The following is a 22,438-nucleotide window of genomic DNA, read 5'->3' on the forward strand; positions in this document are numbered from 1 at the left end:
ACACATTACTTTGAAGTCATCTCATCTATAAAAAAATAATCTCAATAGCACCAGGAATGTGTCTTCCAATTTAAAGACTGCCTCAAGTTCCGAACTCAAAGGTTTTGGGTTTTTTGATGTTAACAGATGGCAGGTTATAATCTATATATAAATGTAGTAATTCCTATGGATATAACAAGGCTTAAACTCTTAGTGTTGAGCTGAACAGAATGCAAGAAAACTGGAAAGTATTTTCTCTCTTTTGGCAATTTTTAGGATGTGTTACTTTTCTGTTAAAATAAAGGGGATGTGAGAAACAATGGTGTATGTTTAATATCCATTTTGAGTTGTAGATACTGGCTGTTCTTGTCTGTTATTGCTAATCAGAGTTGCATGGTTAATTTTCCCATAAGTCACAATGAATATTTACACTGGAATGTGTCATTGTCCTAAATGAATTTAAGGCTGCAGCCTTTTGCCAACAGGACATGTTTCAAGAGACATCTGTTTATTGTCAGAGTCTGGACAGTAGGAAAAAAGAGCCAAGGGAACCATTCTACACTTTCTTGTGGGTGCTGTATGTAAGTTAGAGCGTTTTTTCCTAGATGTTCTCCTAGTCACTATCACAGGTGCAACTTCAGTGGTAGCAGAGGTGTGAGGATACTGGCACAGGTTCCAGTCGCTGTCTCCCAAGCTTTATTTATTTCCGGGATGGGTAGCTGCTGTTTAAATCTGGCCTGGCTTTCAGTGCTGCTAATATTTGACTCTAAATAATGCTGCACAGCTGTGAAACAGTGTTCAAAACTGTCAGTGTGTTGTGTAGACAAAGTCATGCTGTGTCAAGCAGAGCTGGACAATTGTGCAATAGGTTGACATTTTAAGTTCTTTTTCAAATTTTGAAATAAAATAGTTTGTTGTATTGAGGCCCCCTCTAGGATTGTTCTGTATATGCTTTGTTTTTCTTGAAACAGCAGTAGTGGTGTATTGGAAGCTTTTTAAATTTGACAACATTTTTTTTGTGTGTCTTTCCAATTGCTTATGCTTGTCTCGTTAGGATTGAAAAGTAAACTGAATGAGCAGGGAGACCCAGCTTGTTCTGAGTATTCAACACTTGTGGTGGGCAACTTGCAGTGATGATACTGCAAATAATCTTGAGCCATTAACATTTATGGAAGTAATATTCTGTTCAATGTACTCATTACACTTTATGAACAGGGAAATGTTTTAATGTATTAATTTTATGCCAGTTTTTCTAGTTCTGGTTTTACCTCTTAGCTGGTGAGGCCACATTTAGGATGTGAGCATGAGAGTTAATTCTCCTTGACCTGTTCATTACACGATGCCTCCCATGAAGCAGTGTAAGTGTAGCAGAGATGAGAACCACAGTAGTACAGGCTGTACTACAACTCAGGAAATATGTCTGTGTGAATTTCCCCTGCAATTTTGGTCACATACAGTGGTCTTGTCTTCCAAATCCAAGTTTTCATAGACTAAGCTGATGCTTACTAACATGATGGTACATGGTGTTTAAACATTGTCAAGGGTATGTTCTCACTACACATGGCTTTTGTAGTCAGTAAAGTGCATCTTGGGACCCATTCTGATGAGAGCAATTTGATAATGAAAGATTATTATGAGAAAATGTAGTTATCTTGCATTGAAATTGCAAAAGCATGTTCTTAAACACTGAGGGATAGTAGAGAGCTAGGACAGATCAATTCATTATGGAGATCAATGGGGATATTCTTGCCACAGTTATAATTATAGTTGATGACCTCAGTGGAGGTAAGTTTTTACTCTGTTATCAGTGAGTGTGGATGTGCTCATGTGTGTAAGTATGGTGGAATACACTTGCAGGAAAAGTGTGTTAGATAAACTAACCACATAAGGTAGAGCCCTGCTGTCATCACAATTTAAAAGAAAAGTGATGTCTAGAAAATGATTAATGCCTATTGCAGGAAGCTTTTTGTTCCTTTTCCTGTGCTTGGAGTATGTTTCCTAAATGGAGCTACTATTTCTTTTGACCTGCAAATCCTATCTCAAATTATTAGGCCTTGCTTTCTTGCTCTCTCACTTTTTTTTTTCCTTGCCCTCTTCCTTTCTTTCATGTATATCCACATGAACATATTATATATCCTTTTGAAGGATTCTTTAAAAGAATGCATCCATGCCCATTTATTCTGCCTTGAAGGAAAAAGCAATGAATGCATAAATGATGTTACTTTACATTGAGGAACTGTGAAGAACTGAAAAACATCTTATCAAATGAGTGCACTGGAATTTGAGGGGGAAAAAAAAAAAAATCTGTAAACTAAAAATGGATTTGGCCAAAGGTGTGAAGTGTTAATTCAGCCTGAGCTTTAGACATTTAATATTCACCTGGGGAGATTTTTTTTTTTCTTTTTTCTTTTTTTTTGGTTTTTGTGCTGACAGGACTGACACATCAAATGGAGCAAAATTAGTCTGCCCAGTGCACCCAGGACAAACAGGATGGCAGTGATTTTGGTCACCTACAGGCAAAATTTGAGCCAGTAGGCTTTGATAATCATATTGCTGTTTTCAGTAGGGCAGTGTTAGAGTGATTCTTTACAATAAGACTCATAGAAAATATGAAAAATTATTTCTGAACAATGTAAAAAGAGCATTTTCTGTGTTTTTTTTTTTCCAATGAATCATGTGAGAGAAAGTGTAGAAGTAGGCTTTGGGGGCTGGGGGTCTTACATGATTTTTAAAAAGAAAGATCTTTGGGCAGATGGAGAAAGGAGGACTTGACTCTTGGGTTTTCATTTAATAGGAAAATCTTTTTTCTTAATTTACTTAATTTGACCTAGAATTAGGGGATAAAGCCTAGCCACAAACAGGAAAGAAACGCTTATGTAGAAAAAACTGTCAAATAATCTTTGTGTATTCCTCTAACTCTGAGACTAAACACATGCTTTGGATAACTTGTGTCCAGTGAGCATTCATCTACCTTGAGAGTTTAAGTAGTGTGTGAGACTCTGTAGTGTGTTTTTTTGGCTCCTTAAAAGGGCCACTAGGAAGACTGGTGAAGTATTCACTAGGAGAATAGGTGTGAGGGATGTCATGGGTATATAATGAGAAAAATTAAAAACTCTTGTATCTTTCAAATTCTTGGGGCTTCACTCTATAGGACTAAAGGATGCAAAACATGGCAGCATGAAGACAGTCTCTTTGCAAGTCACTTTTGAGGAGGAAAAGACAGGGAGAATCCAATGTGGACAAGGAATGGGAAGCCAGTTTCAAAGCCTGGTGATACATCCTGAAGAGCGGACTGTCGTTTTAAGCAGCCTTGAGCCAAGCTTATTTTGGGGACCTGCTATTTTGTCTTAATTCCAGCATTTTAATTATTTTTTTTTCATTACAGTATCTAGGATAAGAACTTTGAACATGTTTTTTGCTTGATTACTGTAGGACAGGTGTACAGATAGGGTTGAATAAATGCCGTGAAAATGTTGTAGTCACAAAACGGCTATAGATGTCCTAATTCCAGACACTCAGCATTATATATTAGACAGCAGCTCTGCTCAAACAGTAAAAGAACACGTCACTATATATCCCTGTCAGATTAAAAAACTAATTTGAAAAGATTAATGTATTCCATTCCTGTTAGCCTGAATCAGATACCGCTGTGCCTACAGCAGCACTGCCTCCTGATTATTGAATTTTTATGGCCTTGTAATTAATTGCAGATTCCCTGTTTTGTTCTATTTCTTTTTCTCTGACATTTTAATTTCAACAAAAAGCAGCGGTCTCCATGCAGCCTCTCTCAGGAGATCCTAATGGCCTATAAAACAAAATGACTTATAGATATGGCACCCACTTCAGTTGGCTAGCGATTGTTTGAAACCTTGCTGATCACGCGGAATTTAATTTTTCCCTTCCTCTACTGTACTTATTTCTTGTCTATTAAATTGCAGCTCCAGTGTCCTGACTAACAAATGGATGGTAACAAAGTGCCACCCTTCTGTAATACATTACTGTTGCCACATGCAAATTCTTTTCTTAAAAAATTGCAGTTCATTTTATCTAATTATAAATGAATAAGTGACTCTTGCACATGAATAGAATATTCAGTCCTTGACTCTGCATGTGAGAATTTTATGTTCTGGTAAATCATTTAGATTTATTATAGATGTAAAGAATCAAATGTGTTTTAGATTCATTTTGCATTTTCTCTGTTTCCTCCTTCTCCCCAAAATACTGGAATGTGCAAAAATGATTTATTTCTGTGCTGTAGAAAGGCATGTTAGCATGACTTGCCATCTCCCAGTGAAACTCCGGGAGTTACTGAAGGCTAGTAGGAGTGAATTATTGTTATTTATGTTACAGTAGCGCCTTGGGATCAGAACGCCATTTTTCTGGGCACTGTACCAGCACATAATAAAAGATCATCTTTGCCCAAAAGAGTTTATAATCAAATGAAAACCTCCTCAAAAGGAGAGCTGCAGGTGGGTTGTATCTTGTAAAGGAGGAAAGAGTGGTAGGGATTGGCAGTGCCCGTGCATTGGGGGATGTCAGGTAAGGCTGTTGTGGTGCCAGGGATGCTCTAACCCAGGAAAGGGCTGACTGTGTGGGGAGCAGGGATGACAAGATGACAAAAACCTGGGACTACCGTACTGCATCCTGCAGAGGTGTCATAGACTGGTGTAAGTGTCATTTCTGCTCTCTGCTCTGTCTGCACTTTCCCTGGGTGGAGCTGGCTCAGTGGATCTTCATGTTACACCTGTTGGGCTGAGCTGTCGTTTCATTAGCACATTCCTTCGCTGTGCTCCCAGGAGCTCCTGGGCAATGTCTCCTCTCGGTGGTGAAGTACTTGTCAAAGCAGTGGGGTGTGAGGTGGCTGCTGGAGTAGCAGGGCTGTCTGAGAGCTGCTGATGAAGAGCTTGCATGAACTGATTTCAAAGTAGCCAGCTGAAATGTTTGTAATCTGACCACAGCAGCGCTAAGCTTGGCATTGGATGTGAAACCTGCTTGCAAAACAGAGTGAATCTGCTTCCACGCTGCTAAAACAAGTCTGTTCTTAGATTAGCTAAAGTCTAGTTTTCCACAGACATACCTGTCACATAACAATGTCTAAAGATTGTGATGGTGTGGTGACCACAGTGAGTGCTCAGCTGTGCGTACCCTGTTCCAGAGAAAGGGCTCCTGCCTCCATGCTAAGCATGTAGCCTTCCTCCCAGGATTGGAAATGAAATGTAAAGGTATGTGTGGGTGAGTGGAGTGACAAGAAGTTACTGATCCAGTTCAGCATGTATTATCTTTTAAGTACAAACTTATCTGAATGCTAGCACTTAGGGGGATAGTCAATACTGGCTGTAAATTCCTACTGTTCCACACTAGAAATCGCTACAATAATAAAAAAGATGGTTTTGCTGCATTGGAGTCTTTCTTGCTGCTGCTTTCAGCTCCATAACTGAAATGCAGGCAGTAGTCTTTTCATAGTTATTGCAAAATGCTGGAGAGAATTCCTGACAGGAATGGAAATCTTGTATTTCTAAGAGGAGCTATATCTATTTTCCATAATTTCTTATTTTTCATGTGTATGTGTAATTCAAACAGACAAAAAGACCCGCTACCAACACACTCTTCTTAAATTTAAGAAAGAGTAGTTTAGACAAAATAGCCCTTTTAAATGTTAGTCTGACCTTTGCTCCTCTGCTGTGCTGCCTCTTCATGAGATATCAGTGCTAAAGCCATTCTGTGTGTTCACTGTGCTGAAAAAAGACCTCCCCTTCCTTCCATCTCTGTTCCTAGCCAAACCTGTCTGAAGTGGCATCCTTTACCTGGAGTGTCCTGTCCAGTGTGTTTGGCATCTGAATGGTGGCAGGAGTTTTGGCTGTCCCGTTCCGCAAATTCCTGATTGGGGTGTCAAAAAAATGTGCACTGGTCTTGGCATGTATTAGAAATATATGTTCAAGATGTCACCTGACATTTGTGAGCACCCAGAGAAGCAGCTACATTTTAAATTTTATTATTTAACTTAGGTTAATATCTAGTACAAAGAAGTACTTTCGTGTTCAGGGGGGAGAAAGCTATTTTCATGGTCCATGCCTTGAATGGGCTCTAGCTAAGAAATTCTGGATAATGCTTTTGTACCAGTGAAAATCTCCTGTCTGCTGTCACTTATTTTCCCTCTTTCAGCCTGGAAAGGACAGCATTCATGAATGGGCTTTTTTTTTTTTTTAGCTTTTATATTTAAGAATTAAAATCTGCTCTGATGATGTCTAACTAAGAGGCATTTTAAGTTTTTTCTTCTAGTGCAAAGAAAACATCTGAAATATTATTTGTTAACATATAGATATTTGTTTCCTGTAGTGAATAAAAAAGTCACCATCAGAAGTCAGCTTACCCAGACCTGGATATCAAGCTCAATTCAGTGGTTTAAATGAGGTACTCCTGTATTTATGTACTGCCTGCCAAAGTATAGAAATAGTGTGATTACATTTGCTTCTGGCTGTTTATATTTTAAGAAATGCTTGATCTTCTGTTGCCATTTTATCAAGCTTTAGTTCTGCTGTTTGGTACTAGAAATGTGCATAGAGAAAAAAGTGATAGAGGAATAGACTGGTGGATTGGGAACTCCCTGACTGTAGCCACATGTGATGTTGCCATAAGGATTTAAGCAGGTATATGCTGCAAAATTGAGCACATGAAAAATATTTCTGGATCTATAAAGCATTCATCCCACAGTGCACTTAAACATCCCTTATCTATTTGTGCAGTTTGCAGCAGAAATTTTAGCACCCTTTCCTGGTTTTAAGCAGACCATACTAGAACAGGTATCTAAAGAATTGCATCTCATGGAAGAAAGTATAACCAGCAATTATATTTGTGACTGGAGAAGCAGGAAACCTAGATTCTAGCTTTGATCCCTTTAAAATTGTCTGAAAAAGTGGGTTTCCAGACTATCTAAGGAAATTTTGAGTTGTTTTGATTTATCCTTCTATGGTTCTTTGCTTTGTGAAGGAGTTTGGTATGTCTGTGGTGAAAAAAAAAAAAAAAAAGATTTCTCGTTAGGAAGGACTGCGGTGTTCTTTGATTTGGCTCTTCTTTCACCAGCGTGATTTCTCCTTTTCAAACTTGTAAGGAGAGAAGTTCTCTAAACTCTATCATTTTCATGTGGGTTTATTTTTCAGTTTCAAGTAGTTTAGCACATTTCTTATGAAAGTGAGAAATCCCAGTGCTCTTTCTGCATTAAAGGTGTTATTAAGTTCAGGTGTGACAAAGCAAAGGTTAAAAAATGTAAGGGGAGAGAGCAGTTAGGGGAGAATGAGCATAACTATTGACTTAATTGTTGATAGCTAACCCAAAATGTCTCCTTTATGCTCAGAGGCTTTGGATTAGCTTTTCTGACAACATCTGTGCTCTGGTGGTTTTGTCACAGAGTCTTATCTCTCCTACAAGAAAACATTACCTCACCTGAGTCATTAAAACTGTGGGTTTTCCCAGGACATGAAACAGAGACCTTAGTGGATTATACATTAAAAGAAAAGGTTGTATAAAAAGAAAGTGTTGTTATGAGAAGGACAGCAGGATCTGACCTTCTAACATTGGACTTACTATTATAAAAAAAAGAAATAAAATTGAAGTTTATATTACGAAGATTGGGAAAATGCTTTCAAAATATATTCTTCCAAATGCTGCAACTGAAGGATGTCAATTCTAGTCAGTTGACATAAGAGGAGTGAATTTTAATTGCTGATAATAAATAAGTATATTTAAATAAGTTCTTTTGTGTGGGAGTTAATTGTACATAGTGGAGGTAAGCTATGGTGTTAGAAATGGTAGTTCAATTTACATGTGCTAGAGTCTAGAGATAGTTAAAGCTTGAGCAAGTATTTCTTTCTTTAGAGCAGATTATGCTGTAACTTCAATCTGTGCAAGACTAGAAGAATAACTTTCATTCCCTAGCTGTTATCTTGGTGTAAGTGAAAGAAATATTTTGCCCTGCTTGCAAGAGTTGTTCTTTGTTTTCGGCTCATTTGACCTGCCTTTGCATCATGTTTTCTGCACAGGTAGAGTTAAAATTTGGTTTAGTTTATAGTGGAGATTAATGAATTTGAAAAAGGCTGAATTTACCTAATTTGAACGTGTTACCGTAACACTTTATATAAAAAGTCTTTCATCTGACTGATTTTATTTCTCTGTAAATTGTGGATGGTATTATTTTTCCTAGTGTTAAGGGTATGCAAGTAAATTTAAAAAGATAAATGAGCCTTTGCTCTCGAATATAATTTCTCTACAGTCCTATCTCTTATTTATACATTCAGAAAATAGACAAAATGGTGATGTTTTGGCTTGCAGAGCCTTCAGAGTGTATAAATAACATGTATTATTGCATATAAATTATATTGGAGTGCAGATGCTCATTCATCTTTTGAAATTTATCTGCACACTTTAGTGTTCCCATCTACAAATGCGTGAAACCAATGTGGAACCTGCAGGAGGTGATACACTTCTGTGCCCCAGAAATGGCACGATGGGAAATGTCACTCAGGACTTGACTATAACACATACTCTGCTTGCTGCTACACCCACTAATACAAACTTCACTAATTGAAGGAACTCAAGTTTTTTTGCTCTAATTATTGTGATATACTGGCATTCCAGGTTGTCAGGTCCAGAGCTGTTCACTTCTGTGAACACCTTTGCAGCTGAAGCCACATAAATTAGGACCTGTACAGCCAGTTAGAAACAAGTTGCTTTCTTGGTACCATTTTCCTCTCTTTTTGCTAGTTGTCAGTAAATAATTTTATTATTTCTATCATCAGTTCCTCAGACTAACTGGAATCCTTAGGCAAGGTTTACTCCAGAAGCCACATGAGGTTAAAAATTACTGGTGCATCTGAAATAAAACATGTTACTGTTCCTCTTTTAGAAATATAGCCAAGAAGATGGAAACACTGCAAGACAGGTAGAGAGAGTGAATAAGGATAGAGGTGTTGAGAAGTGTCTTTTGTGAGGGATTAGAGAAGTGGGAGGCCTTAATCTGGAGATAAGTTTTTGTGGAGAGTAAAGAAGCTGGGGCTTGCGGGAGGAGCCAGACATAACTGCAGGGGCATTTCAGCAATCTGCTCTGTTACTTGGGTAGAGGCAGGCTGACACACCTTCTCCTTAACTCTCTGCCCTAGCTACCCACCTTTTACCCATCAAAATGCCTTTAGGCAGAATTTTCAAAAACCTTTCATGCTCCCTGGTGGCTGCTGCTGTGCAAATTTGTGAACAGTCCTTTGGCGGATTCTGCCAGTTCCGTGTTGCTCAGGTTTGTTGAGGTGCTCTCCCAATAGGAGTTGGAAACATACAAAAGGCATGCGACGCATCCTGCTGACTTGTGGCTGCTTTGCCGAGGCATAGAAAGATTGGATGTGAATGGTGCATGCAGGTGTGTGGCCCTGTGGTAGGAAACACGATGATGGACAGGAGAGGCAGGTGGGTGTCCCTGAAGTGGTGATGGCGTGGAATTCCTGGTACACACAAGCCTCAGAAAAGACCAAATCTGTGTTTATCAGAATAGGTAGAACACAGATATATGATCCCTGGAGGTGACCAAAGGGAAGATTGCTGTGAAAATTGAGAAAATTCAGAGATAGACAAAGCAATGTGTTTGTGCACTGTTCTTTCCAGTTAAAGAGTCATTTATCTATGCAACCTTTTCATACTGCCTGGGAATTAGGTTCTGCACCCACTCACATCTTATGTTAGAGCTGCTTGAAATGTTATTGCCTCTCAGAGCTTGTCAAACTAATTGTGGCTTCAGTTTGTGGTGTAGCTACTTCTATTTTGTGAAGAGAAGTTTAAGGTAATGGAGATTAAAAACTCCTATGGAAATCCCATGAAGTACCATCTTTAGGCAGTCAAATGCTCTTAAAAATTGTCCCATAGCATAAAAATGATGTGGGACAGAACTTCCAGCGTTGGCATTTTTCAACTGTAGATTATATTGATTCTAAATTTTTTATTTTCACCATCACATTCCAATGATACCTTTTTTCCACACTCATGACCCAAGGCAGAATGAAGAAATTGCTCAGGAAACACATTTCTCTGAGTAAACCCTGTGGACCATGCATGTACTACCTTATTTTTAAATACTATAAATGCAGATGTAAGAGTGTTTTATCGATTCTTAATCCCTCCCCAGCACACTGCTCTATTAATAACAAATGCAACAATATGTTATAAATACTCAGAACACCAATGTGTTAGCATAAAGCCAGCAATAAATTCCCATCCTTCGCATAAAGTGAAAATCCCTAATAGTGTGCTCTGCAATTTACTCACACTAAGAGCAATCAAGATCCAGACATAATGTATAGGTGCTGCTGTGAGTAGCCAAAACATACAACATAATTTCATTTTGTGTTCAGAAAAGCTGATCTTTGAAAAGGTCCCTAAAGAAATTCTGCTTGGCTGGGAGTAACCTAAAAGAACCTTCTACAGTTTAGTGCTGCACCTTTGATGTAATGGTGTGCTTCAGAGTAGGAACCAATAGTTATGACTATGTTAATAGTTTTATACTTTTTCCATCTTTTGCTAAGATATGGAATTTATCCTCTAGCCACATAAAGAAGTTCCCATTAAATGAAAGCAGACAGATGGAGTTGCACCAAACATTAAAGGTTCTCCTTTTAAATAAGAATGACATGGTTAAATTTCTGCAAATAGCTGATCTTGGACAGTTGAAAGTGGGAACGAAAATCAGTGTAATGTAATGGTGCAATGGCAAACAGGTTTGGGGGTTTTGCATCCCTTTGTCTGTTTATCTAGTGCATAATGTCATTTGTTTCTCAGTCAAAAATGCTCAGCTATCTACACCTCCCTGCTTTTTCCTAAGACCTTCTGTAGGCTTGGCTGTTACACTGCTCTCACTTTTAACCGCACTACAGCAGTTCAGGTTCTGTGTGTACAATGAATTAATCCAGAGTGGGAGCAGTGTAAGAACTGAGTCCGTCAAATGCAACTCCTACACTTTGCAGTGTCTTGGACACGTCACTGTTTTTCTCAGTATCTGATTCTCTGGAATGGTCATTGGTGCTCTGGTTGGTGTGCTGTGACTGTGGCCCCCTTGTGTTTCTGAAGTACCTCTTTCTGAGGTACCGTACTTTCCAGAGATGTGTGTTAACTTTAATGTGGCCACTGCATCACAGAATGGGTCAGGTTGGAAGTCAGACACAGTGGGTGAATCTGGTCCCACTTCCTTGCTTAAGCAAGGTCGTTCTAGAGCCCATGGCGCAGAATGTGTCCAGACAGTTCTTGAATATCTCCAGTGAGGGAGACTTCACAGCTGCTCTGGGCAATCTGTTCCAGTGTGCAGTCACATGCACACATAGTAAAGGAATTCTTCCTCACTTTCAGGTGTAACCCTTGTACATCAGTTTCTGCCTGTTGCATCTTGTCCTATTGCTTGGGACCACTGAGAAGAAGGCTCCATCCTCTTAACTCTCTTCCTTTAGCTATTTATGTACATTAGTAAGATCTCCTCTCAACTGGTCAATTGGCTGGTAGCAATACACTCTTTCTGGTTTTGTTTGTATGTAACAGGATCCTGGCAGTATGCTCAAGAGTTGGCCATTGCAGAAGTAAAGAGTATTGTTACATGTAAATTCTTTAAATTTGGATGTATTGTTTAATTTCTCTGGAATATGGGGATGATGACAGTGTTAGAATTTGATGGCCCAATATTTGGTATGTTTAGTTTGTGTTACTCTGAATTTATCCCTCTCTGCGGTGCACATGTGCATTCTCTGTCCAGATGCGATGTCACCATGACGAAACTTTGCAGCCTTTGCTGTTCTTTAGAAATAGATTAAATCCCTTTTTCATTCTTTAGGTTAATTTCCTTTTTACAGGAAGCACAAAGCTGTTGTTTATTAGACGTTGTGTAAATAGATGGTAACATTTCACCTTCAAACCCAGGCCTACTGTTGTTGTGTTGCCATGGTACCTAAAAACACTCAAGAGATGCCCAGCCTAATTCTGCCATTACTGGTCATGGCACTGGCACTGATGGAGCAGTTTTAATATGCAACTGGAAACAGACCCTTTTCTGTGGTCCTCTGAGCAGTATTCAGACAGAAGGAGAAGGGAAGCAATTTGCTGCATTTTGTGTTTACTAAACAAGTGGAACAGATAGACTTGAGAGCTGTAGTTGAACCAAGCAAGTCAAGTAAGGTCATTATTACTACTTTGCAGGCAATAGCAGTCTATGTCCTTAAAGTTACATGAGTGGAAACCTCATTCCCATGGGCCAGAAATGTTCTCTAAACTATACGGTGTACCTGAATTGCTGTTGTATAAAAATGCTGCAATAGGGTTACAGGAGCTAAAGATCCCCTGTGTCAGGAATGAAGCCCAAGAGGAAATATATAAATACAAATAATTCCAGTTGTAAGCATACTATTTAAATGGAAATCCAGGTTTAGTTTTATTTTGTCTCTGGCCACCATTATTACTGTGGCAGTTTCTGCAGCTCGAACAGTATACTTTTAATACAACATGCATTAGTTGTTAGTGGAAGACTCTTAAAGCACTATACAATATTCTCTTCTTTCTGAATAAGTATTTTAATGTAGAAGTAGATTGATTTGTAGTACTGTTAAGCCAATTTTTTTAGGAAAAGTGTTAGTGAAAGCAGCCTTTGACTCAAACTTTCTGATGATACTTGAATGAGAAAGTTGTGTTCCCAAATAGAAACTATTACATGGTAATCTTTGCAAGATGCTGGTCATACTTGGTGTATGCCAGCAATGTTTGGTACTGTACCAGGCTGAGATGTTTGTGAGTATCTTTTTATTGAGAGCTAATGCCCCTCTTCTCATGAGCCAGCATCCCTAGCTAATCTAACTTTTCAAAAAAACCCTCATAAATCTGAGTCCTTAGAAGCCAGCTGGCAATACCATAAAGCATAATCTTTGATTGCAGGCAGGATAAGACTGTTGAAATTTGTCTGTTTCATTGTTAACTTTCTAGAAATTGCTTGCCTTTAGACTAATAAAATGTGTGAAAATGGGTCTTTAGTCAAAAGGAACCTGTTAGAAAAGAAAAGGTGAATCTGAAATTTTGCAAAACTGACTAGTAACACAATAGAAAGCTATTTTGGGTAAATTTTTTTAATATCTTATGTACTATTTAATGTGATGATAGCCAGTGTTGTGTCTCATATTCCTACTTCTAAATATTGGTCATTTGTAGACTTGACAGTGGTTAGAAAAAGAGAATCCAGGTGTAAAACAACTAAAGGCAGTGATTCGCATTTCTGAAATATTGGCTACCTGTAAGTAATTTCAGAGTATGTGAATGCAACTGCAAGTTTTTGCAGCAGAGGTAAAAATGTTTTGGGCAGTAGTTGAAAATGCAGTTTATCTTCCTTTGCCTTTCCAGAGCTTCCTGGATTTTAGTGATTTGTTTGTGTGTGTTTGTTTGGGTGGTGGTGGCTTGGTTGGTTGGTTGATTGGTTGTTTTTTGGTGGTGGTTTGGTTGTTTTTTTTTCATTTGGTTTGGATTGGATTTTTTTGTGGGTTTTAGTTTTGGGGTTTTTTTTGGGGGGGGGGAGGGGGTGGTAGTAGTGGTATGTTTGTTGTTTGTTTGTGGATTTGGGATTTTTTTTGTTAGTTTTGATTGTGGATAGTGTGGTTTTTTTGACTTAAAATTCTGTGTGACTATCTAACTTGTCACATTATGTTGACAGTGTATTGCTCTCCTGATAAGGCTGGGATGCAGATTTTGTGTTGACTTATTTCAGTGCAGTTGAGGATTAGCAGTCTTGTATACAAAGGTCCATCACACACACCATCTCAGCAGGAATAAAGAGCATCATATGCCAGCACGATGTGATCATCTTTATGCTCCAGTTGGTCCAATTTGCATTGGCAGTTCTGTCCTCTGATTGAATGGAGATGGAAATTGCTCCATGTATCTCTACTCTTTGCTCTGACTGGTATGAATGAGAGAGGCTGCCTTTTCAGTACTGAAAAATCTAGTTTAGCAAGATTTTGTTGAAAGGTCATTGTGTAATTATTACAGAAATGAGAGAATGTTGGATCACTTGGATATTGTCAGAGGCAGGAGATGTCTTAATCTCCACATCCCACTCATAGGACTGTACCATGCTGCCAACATTAGTAAGTTTGTCTCTTCCTTTTGCTCTGGGAGCAGGTGTAAGTTTGTCATCTGTCTCTGGTAACTTGTCTTTTGTACTTCATGATAGAGGAAGTATTTCTTTTACCTCATGATACTTCAAACAATAGAGGAGAAAGCAACTCTGTCACAGAGACTTACAGTCTGTCATCTCTCAGTTTATCATGCACCTTTTTTCAGTTCAGTAGTCTCTGATTCTGTATGTGGGCAGATGCAGCATTCATTTTAAGCTTCCAAATGAGGTGAGATAGTTCTTTGCAGTTTAGTCAAGAGATTTTGTAGCAAGTAGCCTGGACTATCCGTCTTTAATTTGTTCTTCTCAACCTGTTAGCGTGTGTTGGTGATATCGTTGGCTTTGACAAGATGGCATCCATTGCTATTCAGCCTGATTTTGGCATCCTGGAAAAGCAATACAAGACATTGCTTGTGTATTTACCTTGCTCTCTCTATTTCAAGTATCACTGCGAAGTGTGCACTGCTATAACCTTTAGTCTATCAGATAAACTGCTCGTTGCAATTTTTAAGCCCTTTGTGTGTGTAAAAGAAATTGAAGCCCAGCAATAATATGTGACAATAGTTAAGATGAGTTCACAATGTAAATACTTTCTTCTTTTGAGGGCCCATAAATTGCATAAAGATGATAACTGTATAGTCTCCTAACTCTCTTGCACAGTTCAGATTGAATGCCAAGGAAAAAAAAGCAGCACAGGGTTAAAGCTGAAATACTGTTTTTAAAAAAAATTATCCTTCCCAAATTTGCCTGAGTCTATATTCTATTAATTTAACTATCCTAAAATGTTTTGTGATATGCGCCATGCTTCTAAACTGTGAAAAGGGAGATGCCCCCCCAGGCTTTCATGGAAATCATGTTTATAGTACATGCTCCTGTTTTCTTCTCATTCCCTTAAGCAGAAAGGCCCTCACTGGTACATTTTCATTGGCAAAAATGTATACATCATTTAAGTCATTACAGGTCGACTGCTCATTTGTTACAATAAACTATATCATCCTCGCTAGGAGGCCAAAGAGAGCCTGTAGCCATGAATATACGTCTTCCTGGGGTAACTCAATTCAAAGCAGCAGCATGCCACAGTAAAGTATTACTTAATTTATACTGCTAATGTTTAACATTGATTCTGTGTGGGAAAATAAAGCCCAACACATTTTGAGAACCTACATCATTAACGTTTAATAATTTAGACCTAGTTAATGTGATAATGAATTTACTGACAACTGAAGTGCAGTTTCAGTACTTACGTTTCTAGAAATACTGACTCTGAAACTAGGTTTTCTAGGCAGAAAATGTATATTATGGGATTGTTTCTGTAATTTACCTGTCCGCACTCTCTTAAACCAAAGCAAAAAAATTATCTTTAGGTATGTTTACTAACTAGTGGAAGGCAATGCTTCTTTCATTCTATACATCTAGTAAACTATGCGCTACTAATAGGGTTTTATAGGGTATTTGCATGTTTTAAAAACTTCTTAATTGATGGAAGCTAATTAATGTTTTTAAGGTGTAGCAAAAAGAAAGCTGTTGCTGTGGTCCCAGGTACACTCTGCTGCTGTGAGCTCCAGACCTGCACATGAGGAAAAGCAAGCTGTCTCTGTTGCACATTTGCATCTCCCCACTGCCCTGTCCCAATCAGGGCTGCTGCCACTACTATTAGGTTGGCCTGTATCACCACTGACACTATCCGACAGAATGATATGTAGGTCATTTCCAAAGCTCTGGTAGGGGGACGGGGTATTTATTTTTTAGGTTTGACTTAGTGCAGTGCCCCTACCTCTCCCTCTGACCTTGCTGTGTCACTGTGCAGGCTGCAGGCATCTTCTACTGCCCCTGTGGGTGTCTTATATCAATCAGACTACCTTTCAAATGGCTAAAATAATGGGTGTCCTCCATGCGTCCGAATGTGTCAAGGCTTCCGCGATATAACTCGAAGCAGGAGTCAGGGGCACTTGGCACCTTGTGGGAGGTACTTACTCAGCAGCTAGCTGGATTTGGCCTTGTTGTAGCATGTTTCTGAATATCCTTTGCATAGTCACCTTGGTTTCCTTATACAGCACTGCTGTAGGGGAGACAAAGGGAAGCTGGTTGTTCTGTAGCAGGGTTTTCCCAAACCTCTTTTCTCTCCATTTTGCTAGAAGGGACAGCAGTGACTGTGGTTGGTTGGTAGGTATTTGTATTGGGGGAGGCTGTGTGTTGTTGCTCTTTCAAGCTTCAGTAAGTCTTAGATCTCAGATAGTCCATCACTTGAAGTTTATAGCTCAAAAGCTATTATTATGTATTACCGTGATTGGATGGCCATTGCCTGACGGTCTGTTGGGTCAGCTTAGCAAGAACATGAATCCTTGTGTTGGGTTTCACAGGGACACCTGTAGTTTTGGGTGCTGGTCAAAGAATTCAATGTCCATCCTCAAAGAATTTTCAGGTGATCAAGGTAGTGTTATGTTTTCTGGTGTGTTGTAGATGTGAAACCAGGTTAATGAGGTATTTGAGTGTTCCAGTTTTGTCCAGGAGAGGGCAGTTCACATTTGTCCTCAATAGACAATTTTGTTCCTTAAGAATGTTGTTATTAGTAGTGTGATTGATCTGGACTAGAAAAAATGCACAAAATTTCCTTGCACAATTTTCTATTTCTTCAGATATATTCCTGACTTCAGATTAGGAACAGAAGGTAGCACAGACATGTACAATTGTTTTCCTGGTGGTTCTTTAAATTTGCACCCTGGACGAGTGATTTTCTTTCTTGACATGCCTTTAAACACCAATTTCTTTCCACTCTTTGTGTAATTGCTATATTAAGGTATTTATCTCTTGCCTAGAAGGCTGTCCCATAATGTGTTCAGCGTGATAGTCTGATTCTTGGTTCTTAGAGCAATATAAATAATAAGAATAAAATTTGAGAGGAGAACCTTATTCTTGCAAAACAGCCTTTTCATGGGAGTCTTTTGTCTTTAAATTGTGGAGTGAGAGGCCAAATAGTCATACAGACTATTTAGATAGGTCTGATCCCAGAGTCATTAAGGTTGGAAAAGGTCTTTAAAATCAAGTTCAACCATTACCCTAACACTGTGCATCCATCCATCATGGAACAGTGTTCCCGAGTGCCCCATTTACACATTTTTAAATACCTCCAGGGTGGTTTTCCAACCAGTTCTATGGGCGACCTGTTCAAATGCTTAAGGACCCTCTTAGTGAAGTTTTTTCTGATATCCAATCTAAACTGCCCCTGGTGCAACTTGAGGCCATGTTCTCTTGGCCTGTTACTTGCTATCTGGGAGACTAGACCAACCCCCATCTCACTACAACCTCTTTTCAGGCAGTTTTAGAGGGCAATAAGGTCTCTCCTGGACTTCCTCCTCTCCAAGCTAAACACCTCCAGTTGCCTTGCTTCTCGTAACTCTTGTGCTCCAGACCCTGCCCCAGTTTTGTTGCTCTTCTCTGGACACACTCCAGCACCTCAATGGCTTATAGTGAAGGGCTCAAAACTTGACATAAGATTCAAGATGTGGCTTGACCAGTGCCAAGTACAGGAGGATGATCACTGCCCTGGTCCTGCTGGCCACACTATTTTTGATACAGGCCAGGATGCCATTGGCCTTCTTGGCCACACACTGGCTCACGTTCAGCTGCTCTTGGCCAGCACTCCCAGCTCCTTTTCCACCAAGACACTTTCCAGCCATTTTGCCCCCAGCCTGCAGCGCTGTCAGGGGGCTGTTGTGACCCAAGGGCAGCACTTTGCCTTGTTGAACCTCATACAATTGGCCTTGGCCCATCTCTTCTGCTTGCACAGGTCAACATCCTGTCCAACTTTGTGCCATCTGCATACTGAGAGTGCACTTGATCCTCTCATCCAGGTCATCAATGAAGGTGTTAAGCAGGACTTAAACTGAGCTCTGAAGGTCACTGCTGGTGACTGGTCACGAGCTGGATGGGACCCCATTCACCATCGCACTCTGGGCCTGCCCTTCCAAACAATTTTTCAGCCAGTGAACAGTGCAGCTGTCCAAGCCATGGGCTGTCAGCTTCTCCAGGAGAAAGCTGTGGGAGGCTTTCTTGTCAAAGGCTTTGCTTAGGTCCTCAGCTGTTCTCTCATCCTCCAAGTGGGTCACCCTGTCATAGAAGGACATCAGGTTAGTCAGGCAGCACCTGCCTTTCACAAACCTGATATGGCTGGGCTTGCTAGCCTGGAGTGCTACATGTGCTCTGGGATGGCACTCAAGATCATCTACTCCATGACATTGCCCTTGAACTAAGGTCAGGCTGACAGACCTGTACTTGCCTGGATCCTCCTTCCAGTCCTTATAAATGAACAGTACATTTGCTAAATTCCAGCTAACCGTGACATTCCCAGTTAACCAGAACTGCTGAAAAATGATTCAAAGTGCCTGAAACATTCCTCTTTGTGGCTCACCTTTTTTTTTTTTTTTTTTTTTTTTTTTTTTTTTTTTTTTTTTGTAAAATATTACCTGTAACTATATTTGAGGGACACTATCTGTCCTTTGCCTGTTAGAATGAAATGCTATTATGAGAAGCAGATTTTCAATGCTGCTAGATGCCCATCAATGAATGTAGTATATCTGAAATTGTTTTCTGAACCCTCATACATCATCAGATAGTACAGTCATTTCCATTTAAGTGCTCTGGATCAGTGCTCTCTTAGTACACTGTAGAAAGGCTGAATCTGATGTGCTTTTCTTTGCTGTCCAGGCTGTGCCAAGTGTCATTGTGCAGCGTTTTCCTGATCATATAGGTTTCCCCTCCAGTGTTATGCTCCCTGCAACCTCTTTCCTCTCTGTAAAAGTTCCTTCCTTCTGATTTGTTGAAATTGTCTTCCTTCTCCCATGCCATTAGGAGTATTTATCTGGTTTAATCTAAAGTTTTTCAGAGCTTTTATTTCTTCCTTTTGTCTCTCCCAGTTTCTCTTCCTTTTGTAATGCTGTTCCTTAGGTTTAGTATGTGCCTGGTATCAACATAATGTGAGAGGCCCTTGTGGGTTGTACTGCTTGCCATGTTCCAAAGCACTAAATTACCTGCTAGGAGCTGGTCATGCAAGTCAGCCTTTTTTTTTGTGCTCCCTTGCAAAGTAGTCATATATTTTCTAATTTCCATTCCCAAATTTTATTGAGACCAATTAAGTATTTACTTTATGTCTCTTTCATTTCCAAACACAAACTCAGCAAATTTGGAGTGTCAGTTGTCCATTAGAAGCCTTTTTCTTTTCTCATGTCCAAAAGACAAAATGACTTTGGAGCTGTCTAGAAGCTGTGGTGAATAAGTATTGCTGAATTTCCTTGGAGTGGTTAGAAGGATTCCTCCTTACCCCAAGTCTTTAAGGCCTTATTATACAATGGAGATTGCCATGATTCTAGCCCTCAGCTGCAGTCACTCATGATCTGGTTGTTACTGTATAACACTGGGTGATGAATATTCTTGGAAAAGAAAAACACAATGTTTGCTTTTCCTATTTGGATGCTTACTCTCTGTAGGATGGTGCCACTTATTTGATACTTATAACACTGAGTTATGTAGCTTGCTTTTGAAGTTGAAGACCAAATTTATGTCTCTTCTTTTATCACTGTATATTGGAATCTACACTTTTGGAAGTAAGCTAGTGTGGAAGAATGAGGCTGTCAGATTCCTTGGTGGCTCTCTGAGATTGCTCCAGATGTTGCTGATGTATGGCTAAATGAATTTCACCTTTTTTCCTGAATTTGCTTCCTGATACTGCTGACAGCTGTTTTGTGACTAGTTAAAAAGTGAGCCTGAGACATCCTGCTAGAACAGATCAAGTATCATTACTGTGTACAGTATTTCAAAAGGAGAAAAATTATACATTTATTTCAGCTAATTTTATATATGAGATGAATGTGCTTTTCATAATGTTACACAATGTAACCATAATAACACAGCCAAGATGGTAAATTCATTTTAATTCCACAGAATTCGTAATCGGTGACATCACCAGTGGGAGCAATTGATCTCTGCTTTCCATTTGTTCTTGACTGTTTCCACTTCAGTGAATTAAAAGAATGGGGCTGTTGGGACCCCACCCTCTGCATGTTCATACAGCATATTATGCAAGAGCAATAGCCTTCAGAAAATTGCTCGTAATAGACAATGCATGCATTAAATAAAAAAGGCAATAATCCCCAGCCTGACTCAATATTTTAATCCTTTTCAGGTTTTTATTATACCTGATGTCTTTTTGTTCTGTGGTAGAGCTAAGGAACAGGTGTAATTCACTGTAGTTAAATTGCATTATTTGAAATTAATGAGTTCTGTGTTTATTCTTGTAAATTAATACAGTTTCTAATAAATCAGAAGAGAATATGCACTTCTCTGTGTTGGCCTGCGTATTACCTCAGTGGGAATAATTAACATCTTGTGACAGAGAAGTCATATGTCAAATCTGAGAACTTATTACCAGCCTAGTGAAAATGATGTTGCTAGTGACCTATATTGTGACCTTATTGATGCAGTTAATTTCACTCATTCAAGATGTTCAAATCAAGTCTTGTCACTTCACAGTCCTTCCTCACAGTTCTTCAGGAAAGGAATAATATTAATGTATCTAAAATCAAAATGAAAAATCAGAGGTAGCTAATGATGTAGGCATCAACATGTGATGCCTTTTGAAGTAGTGTAGTTATTACTCTTCCACTTTTCCCCCTTGTTTTTTAAAAAAAGAGTAATCAAAAAATTGTGTACTTTTGGTTTTTCTGCTGTAATTTAGGCTAGGTTAAACTATTTTTATCTGGGGGGAAAAGATCATGCTTAAAGTGTGTTACCAGTAATTCTCAGTGGCTAGCACAAGTTGTTTGTGCCCAACTCCTTCCTTTTCGAGGAGTGTCACCAAGTTGTTTTCAAGTCTCAAGCATTCAGCTGATTATCTTGCCAATGAAAATCACAAATATTAAGTGTGTGTTTTGGGTCAAAGGAAAATGAGAAGAAAGTACTCTCTTGTGGTTTCTTCATTGTTCCCTTAGTTTCATTAGGATTGGAGATACTACTGAAGGTGAAGCATTTAAACATTTTTGGTAGAAGTAAAAGCTGTAGGAGTCTGTAAATTCATTCAAGTAACTTTTGGTCATCCTGGTTGAATTCTGCCCTTTGCTGATGCTTATGTTGGTCCTAGTTATGGATGTTGCAGGGCAGTGGTGATAGGAGATGGCCCCTTTTTCTTTAGAAGTGAGATTAATGAGGAAGAATTTCCTCATAAAAGAGGAGGATGTGCACAAGTACAGGTGACTAGGTTTATGGTTAGATAGTGCATGTTGTGTTGAAGTGGTCCAAACTTGAAAGAAATGAGATGTTTTAGGCTCCTGTGAAATAAGACAAAGGTCTTAATGGGGGGAAAAAAAGCTCCAAAATGTCTTCAGTGGTAATCAGCAGAGTAGTTAGTCATGCTGAATAAGATCTCATGTGCATAAATTCACATCTCTGGATGGTGACAAAAGTGCCTCTGCTTGAAGTCGCCCATGTACTGAGAGTCTACTGTTGTATATATATGTATATTTTTGTGAAGTCTCGATGCCATTAGATTCATATGCGTACTGCTGTTTGTTTTTAAGTTGCAGACATTTTGCCTTCCTTTTTTAACTACTGCTGACTTAAAAAAAAAATAAATTAAATGTACTGGAAGCCTAAGGGTGTGATGTGATTGTGCTTGGTGTGGCATGCCTGCCAGAGTTTGTATGTGGTCTCATACAGGAGCTACAAGGTGAGGATGGTGTTAGTTTAATATATTTGTGTACCAACTGAAATAATAGATTCTTTTAGTAGCAACTTTGCAACATACTTAAATAGTTATCACTGTACATAGGGATGGAAAAGCACTGTCAATCATTTGAACTGCACTGGTACCCCCAAGGCTGGAAAGGTGCAGTCACTTGTCTTCACCCAACTGCCGTGACCACCTGTGTCTACTCTGATGGAAAACCGAGTGAGAGGACGCCACAGTGAAAGAGCCTGAGCACTAAAGAGTGCAAGATGTTTTTATGAGGGCTTTATGAGTTACATTCCTGTGATCTCTGCTAATTTTGTAATTGGAAATAAAGTATTAATTTCTGTTTCGTTTTTTCATCCTCACTTTGATGCCTTGAGTTTTCTTAAAGTCGGGCTCACGTTACTGTGCTTGCTGGACTTTGTAAAATTTTCCTTCTGAAAAATACTTCACTTTACAGTGATGCACATGGAAAAAACGTTTGATTGGCACTGTATTTCTTCTTGCAAAATAGTCTTCAAGTATTGCTTTGTGCAATTTAATGGCAGCAGGCCATATTCCAATCTGTT

The sequence above is a fragment of the Sylvia atricapilla genome, chromosome 8 (genome assembly GCF_009819655.1).
Source record: "Sylvia atricapilla isolate bSylAtr1 chromosome 8, bSylAtr1.pri, whole genome shotgun sequence".
In the NCBI taxonomy this organism is placed as follows: domain Eukaryota; kingdom Metazoa; phylum Chordata; class Aves; order Passeriformes; family Sylviidae; genus Sylvia; species Sylvia atricapilla.